Here is a 10,683-nt window from a genome sequence, read left to right as displayed (position 1 = left end):
TATGCATGAGCTTATGCGGAAATAGAGAATGAAAGAAGCTTATGCTTCTCTCATTCTCTATTTCCGCATAAGCTCCTTCTCTTTTTTCGCATAAGCTCCTTCTCTTTTTCCGCATGAGAATAAGCATGAGCTTATGCTTATAGCATAAGCTCATGCTTATGCTCATGCATGAGCATGAGCATGAGCTTATGCTTAAGTTTCCGCATAAGCTATGCTTATGCATGAGCTTATGCGGAAATAGAGAATGAGAGAAGCTTTTGCTTCGCTTATTCTCTACTTCCGCATAAGCTCCTTCTCTTTTTATGCATAAGCTCCTTCTCTTTTTCCGCATGAGCATAAGCATGATGCTCATGCATGAGCATGAGCTTATGCTTAAGTTTCCGCATAAGCTTATGCTTATGCATGAGCTTATGCGGAAATAGAAAATGAGAGAAGCTTTTGCTTCTCTCATTCTCTATTTCCGCATAAGCTCCTTCTCTTTTAATGCATAAGCTCCTTCTCTTTTTCCGCATGAGCATAAGCTCACGCTTATGCTCATGCATGAGCATGAGCTTATGCTTAAGTTTATGCATAATCTTATGCTTATGCGTGAGCTTATGCAGAAATAGAGAATGAGAGAAGCTTATGCTTCTCTCATTCTCTATTTCCGCATAAGCTCCTTCTCTTTTTCTGCATAAGCTCCTCCTTCTCTTTTTTCGCATAAGCTCCTTCTCTTTTTCCGCATAAGCATAAGCATAAGCTCCTTCTCTTTTTTTGCATGAGCATGAGCTTATGCTCAAGTTTCCACATAAGCTCATGCTTATGCATGAGCTTATGCGGAAATAGAGAATGAGAGAAGCTTATGCGGAAACTCATTCTCTATTTCCACATAAGCTCCTTCTCTATTTCCGATGCCTATGCTTAAGCATAAGAATAAGCATAAGCTCATGCTTATGCTCATGCATGAGCATGAGCTTATGCTTAAGTTTCTGCATAAGCTCATGCTTATGCGTGAGCTTATGCGGAAATAGAGAATGAGAGAAGCATAAGCTCGTTCTCTATTTCCGCATAAGCTCATTCTCTATTTCCCACTCTATTTCCCCCTTCTCTCATTTCCCCCTTCTCTCCTTCTCTATTTTCCCTCATCTCTTTCCCCTTCTCTATTTCCCCCTTCTCTTATTCTCTATTTCCTCATTCTCATTCTTTTCTTTCCTTTCCATCTTCTTTCCCTCTTTCCTTTCCCTCTTCTTTCTTCTTGCCTATGCCTATGCCTATGAGAATGCTTATGTTTGTTTTTTTGTTTTCTGTTTTCTTGTTTGTGTCTATGTTAGACATGGGATCACGTCGCTCATCCGACGAGTACGGACAGCCTCGCAGGAGGAGAGCTCACGATCTATATGCTCCAGAGGACTTTGATTCCTCTCAGGCGACTACCCCGAGGACTACCCCTAGTCCGACTCCTCTCGGTCCTAGCACTGCGACTACCGACCCCTCTTCCATGTAGCACTGCGACTACCCCTCGGGGAACTCCTTTGCTAGCTACGCATGGCTTTGTCGGGAGTCCCGACGAGTTTGTAGCGCAGATGAGCGATGAGGATGCAGCAAGATTCTTCTCTCTGCTCTCTCAGAGGACCTCTGCAATTCCTTCCCCTACACCGACGGGTGGACCTACTGCCCAGCCATCCCCTCACGCCCCTTCGACCGCGGGATCATCACCTACGCATGCCTCCCGCAAGGGAAGGAAGAGTAGGATGGGCGGCTCATGTTGTGCTGACTCAGGAGATGTAGACGAGTCAGCACACTCACGCTCCTTTAGGTCTCCACTTGGTCCAGAGACATAGTATCAGTCAGGTCCCTTTCCCTCTCCTACTCCCACTGCTACTCCTCGCTCCAGAAGCGGTCGCGCAGCTTCCACTCCTTCATACTCTGCTACCGTCAGTCCCCCTTACTCCTCAAGGGATCTCTCCTATCAAATCACATCTGCCGGAGAGATAATAGAAGATAAAAAGGGCAAATTAGTGATGGCCGCCATGAGGAGGTTGATGAGTCATCACTTCAAGAGCGGCATAAATACTGATTGGCGGTATCAAGATGCCCAAAAGAAGCAGGCGGTGATCGATGAATTAAAACAAAGATACCCTAATCCGCCAAATGTGGAGTTTAATGACAATTATATGCTCGAGTGCATGGGTTTGGTCCTAAAGCATCGTAGATCAACCTTGCGTACTTCCATTACAAAGGGGTTGGCTAAACCCAGCTGGGCAGACAAAGCTGATTGGAAGTACTTCAAGAAGCAACATAGGGACCATCCTGAAATGTTCGAGGGTCAGAGGAGGGCTGCGAAGAGATGGCTGGACATCGTAGGTACTTCGCACTTTGGTGCAGGCAGACGGTATGCGTTCGAGGCAACCGTGGTACGTCTACTTCTTCCCATTTAATGTATTGTTCTATTTGTTTTACTTACATATTACATGCACTTTAGCTAACTCTAACTCTCATAAATTGGATCCACAGCAAGCTGCGATGGGTCGTCTTCCTACGGATGCAGAGATGCGGTGCACATTTTGGATAGGAACAAAGCCGTGGTTCATTGAGCAAGAGGCAATGGGAGCGACAGTCGATTGGGCTGAGGTGGCTGCTCGCACGGTATAAGTTTACTCCTACTTGTAATCTCACTTTTTAATTTAAGTTCCAATCTAATTTTTGATTTATATGGTTCACTCTTAGGGTCAAATCTCAACCGTCCCATCATCGGAGGCGAGCGATCAACAGGGGCAGGGATCGGACGCAGGTGCCGAGGACGAGGGAGAAGACGCAGGTGTCGAGGACCAAGGAACAGGCCAACAAGACGAAGAGGATTCAGATTCGGATGAGTAGTGGTAGTAGCATTTTGTATATCCGCTCGTTTGAGCAATTTTGTATCACCCTTTCACAGGGTAATTTTGTTACAAACACTGTTGTATATGTATATGAATTTTTTCCTCATCATTTCACAAGAACAATTTTGTATCACCCTGCAAGCAAGGGAAATTTTGTCATAAAAAACTTTCTTTTGTAATTACAAAAAAAAAAAAGGATTAGTGGGGCTAAACAGGGCCAAAAGGAAGCCCTGTTTAGCCCCACTAACCCTTTTTTTTTACTTTTGTTAATCATCGCTATATAGCAACGTTTACCAGTGTCGCTATATAGCGACGCTGTTAATCATCGCTATATAGCGACATTTGCATCGTCGCTATATAGCGACGATTAACAGCGTCGCTATATAGCGACGGTTTATAGCGACGCTCCTTATCCAACGCTTTTAGCGACTTTTATAGCGACCTTTGCGCCTGTGAAAAAAAAAATTAATGTAAAAAGAGTCGGTATTTCCATCGGAAAATGGCCTATGCCTTGTAGTGAATGTTAGTTATGAATGCAATTCACAGTGTACATGCAAAAAAAGGTAACCGACTAGCAAATTTGAGAATATCGAATCTTCAATGAGATTGAAGTTGGGTCTTTGTTGGTTGGACACACACATGAGGATATCGATCAGGTTTTTAGCACAGTCTCAAGAGAGCTAAAACACAAGGACATGGAGACGATGGATGACTTGATAAGAAAATGTAGGAGGCAAGTGGGTGCCCACAAGGAAGGTACAGTATGCTCCATGGTTGAAAGGATGTATGATTGAGATTTATTCTACCTTTCATACAAAAAGGCAGTGATGCGGTCATAAGAACTCCACACTGTTTTCACTTTTTCTTAAAGGATGAAAAACTAGTGATACAATGGCAACACTATTCTCATGATACAACATGGGAACCTGAAGAACCTTGTTGTCTCTTAACTTCAATCCGAGCAAAGAAATGGATCCAGTATGGGCTCCTATAAAAGAATTCAGCGAGAAATATAAAGGTGAAATAGAAGGCTTAAAATCTTTTATTACATACAAAGAGGAAATGCTTCGTAGGTTTTCTGATTGGAAGCCCTCTTGGAAGGAAAACACTGTTATTATAATTAAGAAGACCTATCAATTGATAAAGGACTTGAGAAAATGCGAGCAGATGATGCTAAGGCAAAACAACCTTTATTTTGGCCAAATGTTGTTAATGACTTGTGCCCATCATTTGATGTCTTTGAAAATGAGTTTGAGCTGTTGCTCCCACGAACATACTGTGGACTGAGGAAGAGAGAGTTTATGCCAGAAGTAGACATAGACATCCACTATTTTGTTGCAGTTTTACCATTAGACAATGAGTATGAGAATGTTAAGTTCTGGGTTGCAAAAGTGGTGGATGTGAGCATGGATGACAAGGGATAGTTGCAACATTTACGACACTATGGTATGAGCCAAGGGGCAGGAAGGAGAACTAGGATAACAATACACTATATATTGGGATGTTTGAAAAAGGAATGGGTTCCAAACCATGAAGCAAAAATTCAGAGCTTTCCACAGAGGCAATCATAGTATCTAGGAAATCAAGGACAAAGAAAACAAGGAAGCACATGGGATATGATGTAGAAGAAAAAATAAGAATACCGCTATCCATTATTTTGCACATTATAGAGTTTTTGAAGATGCTCGCTAAGGAGGAAGTAGAAGGAGATAGAGCAAGTGAAGAATGCCCATGACAATACCATTCAAACATCAATAAGACTCCAGATGACAGTCTTTAGATGAGATTGAATGAGGATGGCATCCAAGAAACAAGTGACAATGAATCGGACATTCAAATAAACAAGTTGCCCATTTGTACTTAACACATTTGTAAAGGTAGTTCATTGAGTTATTGAAAAGGCTACGTGTTAGACTCCTTTGTACAAAGACTCATGGAGAGCAATATTTCTTGTAAACATATGACAATGTAAAATTGCAAGCATAGCTATTACTATTTTTGGAGCACATTTAAAGAATCTTCCATGCCTCTTGTCTATTTTAACCTTTAAATTTTTTGGGACTTCAAGAGTGTTATAGTTTTCTACATCAAATTTTAAGTGCATTCTTTTGGATTAAATTATATTAATAAGTCTTTATTTTGAAAGTGATATTTTATGGATTTAAATTAATAACTCATGATTTTTTTTAAACATGAATATGATTTTTAAAAACAAGAAATACAAAAGTAGGATTTAATCGAAGTTTTTGCATTAGTAGTGCATCATTATAGAGACAGATTGTGAAATTTATTATGTGGAAATGATAGTGCCAAAAAGTGAACTTTTGATTCTCGAATGATATTTTCATAAAGTAAACTTTTCATTTGGGAAGGATTTTTAAGATTAGTTCAAGAGTAGACATACGAGTCAAAAATTAATGAAATAAGTGTTTATAGTACATTTACTAATATGGAGCAGATGGAGAATGATCATGACCATGGAGGTGATGATGATCATGATATGTGAGAGGAGGGTGATCATGAGATAGGAGATAGATATTCAAGCCATTACCCATGAGGATGAGCCTACCATTGGTGATGCTGATTTCGACGAGCACAGTAGCACAAGTAGTAGTGGGCTGAATGTATTTGTAGATCTCCACATTGGTTTGGATATTGAAGTAGATAGTTTGGAAAGGGTTGATCTCACGGAGGATGAGATTGGACCGTAGCCCATCATTTTATTATCCAAATTTCTTACATATTGGCAAAACTATCTTATATATTGTCTCATTCTTCTCACCCCACTTAATTTTATATGTGCTTTGGTAATCATGGGCAGTGTTTGGCAAGCAGTGATGCACATTTATTAGCCTACGGAATAATTTCAAACTCTGCTGAATTTTTATAAATGCGTGTTGTTGTGTGTATGCTCAAAAACAAATGTACATGTACCACCATACAAATGATGTACAATCCTTATGAAATTTCAAAAGTATGAAGAACCTACTCATTTAAAGGTATTAAAAAATTTTTATGACTACCATGGGTAGCATATACCTATGGCATAAGCCTACTGATGCATAATATTTTGACCCTCATATATAGATTGTACATAATCAAAATTGAGAAAATGTGCATGTCCCACCATAAAAAATGAATTCTAAATCTTATTAAAATTCAAGAGCGTAATTTATTAAATTTTGGAACATCTCTAGGAAGTTACTTGATGATCACACACATAGACATATGGCATAAGCATAGACATACGGTATAACTTTTTGAAATGTATGTACAAAGTTTCTTGATGATCAAACACATAGAGATATGGTATAAGCACAAAAATATGGTATAACTTTTGAAAGGTCTCTACAAAGTTTCTTAATGATTTGACACATAGACATATGATATAAGCACAATGATGCACAATATTTTGTAACTACACATCTTGCCTATTTGGAAATGAGAAGATGTGCAAACACATCATACAAATGATGTAATTTCCTCATGAAACGTTGAAAGTATAAGGGAAATACTAATTTTATGGTATCTGCATAGTTTTGTGACACATTGATAACAGGAAAATATGGTATAAGTGTACTAATTATGCACTATTTTTTGGTACTTACACACTGTGTGCATGTTCAAAAATGAGAAGATGTGCATGTATTTCATACAAATCATGTATGATCCTTATGAAAGTTTGGAATTATGTTAAAATTACTCATTGAAGGGTCATTAAAAAATTGCATAACCATTGGAAATGTATACCTATGGTATAAGCATACCGATGCACATGGCACTTAGCACCATACATGCTTAAAATTGTAAGAATTACATGATGCAGCATAGAAATGATGTTCAAATTTTATGAAATCTTGCAAGAATAATTGTACTTGTGGAAAGGTCTTTAAAAAGTTTATCGACCATCGGACACATTATGGTATAACCATATTGATGCACAGGTCGTTTTGATAGTAAGGCATCATCCATGGTTGGAATGAGAGAATGTGCATGTCTTACCATACACATGATATAATATTATTAGGAATATCTACAGGTATAAGGTTACTTTTTGAATGGTCTTTGCAAAGTTTCATGACCATCGACACATATAATATGGTATAAGCATACTGGCACACAATCTTTTAACACTTACATATCATCCATGCTTAAAATTAAGAACATTAAGTGCATGTCACACCCTACAAATGATGTCTCAAATTATAGAACCATACTCATTTAAAGCCCCCTAAAAAGTATTTTTTTCCATCAACAACATAGCATCTAATATAATTCTAAGGTGGTATACAATTTTTTGTAAATACACATCATGCATATTTGGAAATGAGAAGATGTGCATGTCCGACCATACAAATGATGTATGGTCCTTATGAAAGTTTTCAAGTATAAGGGAATTAATAATTGAAATTTATTTGCAAAGTTTTCTAACTATGGACAACATTTACCTATGGAATAAACATACTCATGCACAATTTTTTGAAACTTACACACTGTATATGTTTCAGAAATGAGAAGATGTGCATGTGCTACCATACAAATGATGTACATACCAATGGTATAAGGCCACCAATGCACAATGTTTTGACCCTTACCCATCGGACATGATCAAAATTGAGAAAATAACTATACAAATGATTTCCTTATATATAAAAAGTTTCTTCACCATCAAGACACATAGACATATGGTATAAGCATATTGATGCACAATCTTTTGCACCTACACACCATGCATGTTTAAAAATGAGAAGATGTGCAGTTCCCACCATATAGCCGATGTATGATCCTCATGACAAATTTCAAGTATGAAGGCCTTAATCATTGAAAGGGTTTTTCCAAGTCTCATGTTGATTTAGAAAATACACCTATGGTATAAGTATATCGATTCACAATTATTTGGTGCTTATGGAATGTACATGTTTATAAATGTGAAGATGTGCATGTCCTGCCATACAAGTGCTGTAAGCTGAGTCTAAGCTCCTTATAAAACCTTGAAAGTATAAGATACTTACCATTGAACAGTCTTTGCGAAGCTTCATAACTGTTTTCAACATACACTTATGGCGTAAACATACCAATGCACATTATTTTGGCACTTATGCACCATACATGCTTAACATTGAAAGAGAGGGAACTAGTTACACCATACAGATGATGTACGAATTGTACAAAACTTTGTAAGTATAGGGAATAATAATTAAAATGCCTTTGCAAAGTTTCTTGTCCATCAAACAAATAGAGGTATGGTATAAGCATATGCTAATGCACAATGTTTTTATATAACGTGTTATCCATGGTTAAAAATGAGAGGATGTGCATGTCTTACCTTACATGTGATTGATTATTAGGAAACTTTGCTAGTATAATATACTTACTCATTGAAATTTTTTTGCAAAGTTTGGTGTACATGCTCAAAATTGAGAAAATGTGCATGTCACATCATACAAATGGTCCAAATATTATGAAACTATGTAGATATAAATATAATACTCATTGAAAGGCCTATACAAAGCTTCTTGGCCATTGGACAAGTAGATGTATAGTATAACCCTAAAATGACATACAAAGCTCTCACATGTGGCATTTGCAAAGCTCCCTGAGCTACGCCATGAAATTGGGATTCTTCATGTATTTGGATGCATTTTCACGATCTAGCTACCATATATAGACGACATTAGCTATGATGTACCTATGAAAAATCTAATAAGGAAAGTTGGGCATATTTAGGCGAAATGTGGGAATAGCAATAAGGGGAGAAGCCAAGGTGAGAGAGCCAGCTATACTTTTAGATTCAGATAGATCAACGGAGTTTCCAGGTAGGGAAGACCAATTAAAGCAATGCAAGAGGTTGGCAAGTGTGAGCTCAACAACATTGAGAGCTTGGGCAATGCCAGGACACATACGCCGACCGGAACCGAATGGAAGGAGTTGAAAGTGTTGGCCCTTTACGTCGATGGGACTCCCAACAAAACGTTCAGGGGAAAATTTTTCTGCATTTTCCCACACAGATGGATCCCTTCCAATTGCCCATATGTTCACAAACAGCCTTGTTCGGGCAGGTATGAAGTAGCCAGCGACCTTGCAATCTTCCTTAGAAGCATGAGGAATCATCATCACTGCTACTGGATGTAGGCGAAACACCTCTTTGATCATAGCTCTTAGATAGCCTAGTTTTGGTAGATCAGAGTCTACTACTATGCGTTCCAGCCCTATTACCTCCTTTAGTTCTTTCTGAACCTTTGCCATTTCCTCAGGATTATGTAAGAGCTCTGCCATTGCCCACGTCATGGTGTTCGCAGAGGTATCCACACCTGTAATGAACATCTCCTACATAGGATTTCAATTGGAATTAATGTTGGTTTAAAGAATCCAAAAATCCAAGGGACTCTTAAGTCCAAAAATCAATTTAAAAAAACAAACTACCGGACCACAATTAGGTTGAGTTTTTTGGAGCCTCTTATTTTATATTGGAATTAGAAGGTTCCACGTGGCACTAAGAGGAGAGTCACGTTCTAGGCAAAGGAGAGCTCTCCGGGGGGAAGAGAGAGAGAGAGGAGAGAGAGGAAGCCCTTCGTAAACGGGTGCATTTACTCGTTATTTTAAATATGTATCATGAACACGTTGGAACACGTCATTACCTTTCATGCAAAATATTTTCAAAGTTTAAAGATTTTACCAGGAGAGTGCCATTGATGAATTCTTCATCGACGCGGCCTCCTGACTCGTCCAACAGCAGATCAAGGATGTCGTTGAAACGAGCCTTTTGCTCATCCCTGAGCAGAAGCCTCTTGGCGACGATGCTGCCAAGAAGCTCGTTCACCCTTCCACGCAGCGTAGCCATCTTCCTCTTGGTGGAGGCGTCCAGCCATGCAAGGAAGGGCACGAAGTCCCCCACGAGCGGCGTGAACATGAGGTTGAGGGTCTCCATGATGATGACATGCAGCTCGTGAGGACGGGCGACGGAGTCGAAGAGACGCTGCGAGAGGACAAGGCAACCCATGATGTTGCCCGTGACGTGGGCGACACAGTTGAGGACGTTCAGCTGGGCCGCGTCGCCGTTGAGGCACTCGGCCTTGATGGTGGCGAGCATGTTGCAGACCTCCTCCTGGCGGACGTGCTCGTTTTTGGCTATCTGGGAGTGGCTGAGGAGCTGCGTGGTCCAGATCTTGCGGAGGTCGCGCCAGCGAGGGCCGGTATTCTGAAAGCCGATGATGTTGCGCTCGCCGAATAGGAGGTGGTCGGGCATGCTAAATTCAGGGCGGTTGCTGAAGATGGCGTCGTGGGTGTGGAGGAACTCTCGGGCCATATCGGCGGTGCAAGCCACAAGGGCGGGCATGGAGCCAAGGCGGAGGGACAAGAGAGGCGTGCCATATGAGGTAGCAAGTGCGGCCAAAGTGCGGTGAGCCTGGGTACAGGCGAGCAAGGGGAGGTTCCCGACGATGGGCCAAGGGCGGGGGCCGGGAGGGAGCTGCTGCGCGCTGGGTGTTGGAGAGCGTCGGAATGAACGAAGAAACATCAGTGCAAGGAGCACCATCGTCGCGAGCACTAGAAGAACTGTGTGGCATTCTTCCATGATCGCTTGCAAAGCCACAGAAGGAAGGCCGAAGCGTCTTCTCAAGTGTCTCTCTTTCTGTGTTCACAAACTGATCCAGCCGCACATAACTTGGCGCATGTAACACTGAGCGAGCTTGCGCATGAAACAGTGAGCGTCGAGCTTGCTTTTACATGGTAACTTGAGGTCAAAAGAGTCAATTCCCATCCCTTGCTTGCATTTAGCTATCTATTTATCAAACGAGTACTAAACCCATCAACCCCTCTCCATTGA

At 40.5% G+C, this 10,683-nt stretch overlaps 1 pseudogene; it reads right to left on the bottom strand.

Moving 5' to 3' along the window:
• Positions 1 to 8,558: 8,558 nt before the first annotated feature.
• LOC147895009 (cytochrome P450 71AU50 pseudogene) lies at positions 8,559 to 10,431 on the bottom strand (annotated as a pseudogene).
• Between the last annotated feature and the right edge of the window lie 252 nt (positions 10,432 to 10,683).

The sequence above is a fragment of the Dipteris shenzhenensis genome, chromosome 13, assembly GCF_047967505.1.
Source record: "Dipteris shenzhenensis isolate YYH24624 ecotype China chromosome 13, Dip_SZ_1.0, whole genome shotgun sequence".
Classification (NCBI taxonomy): domain Eukaryota; kingdom Viridiplantae; phylum Streptophyta; class Polypodiopsida; order Gleicheniales; family Dipteridaceae; genus Dipteris; species Dipteris shenzhenensis.
The sequence above is the reverse complement of the archived record's forward strand: the minus strand, read 5'-3'. Positions and strand labels throughout refer to the sequence as shown.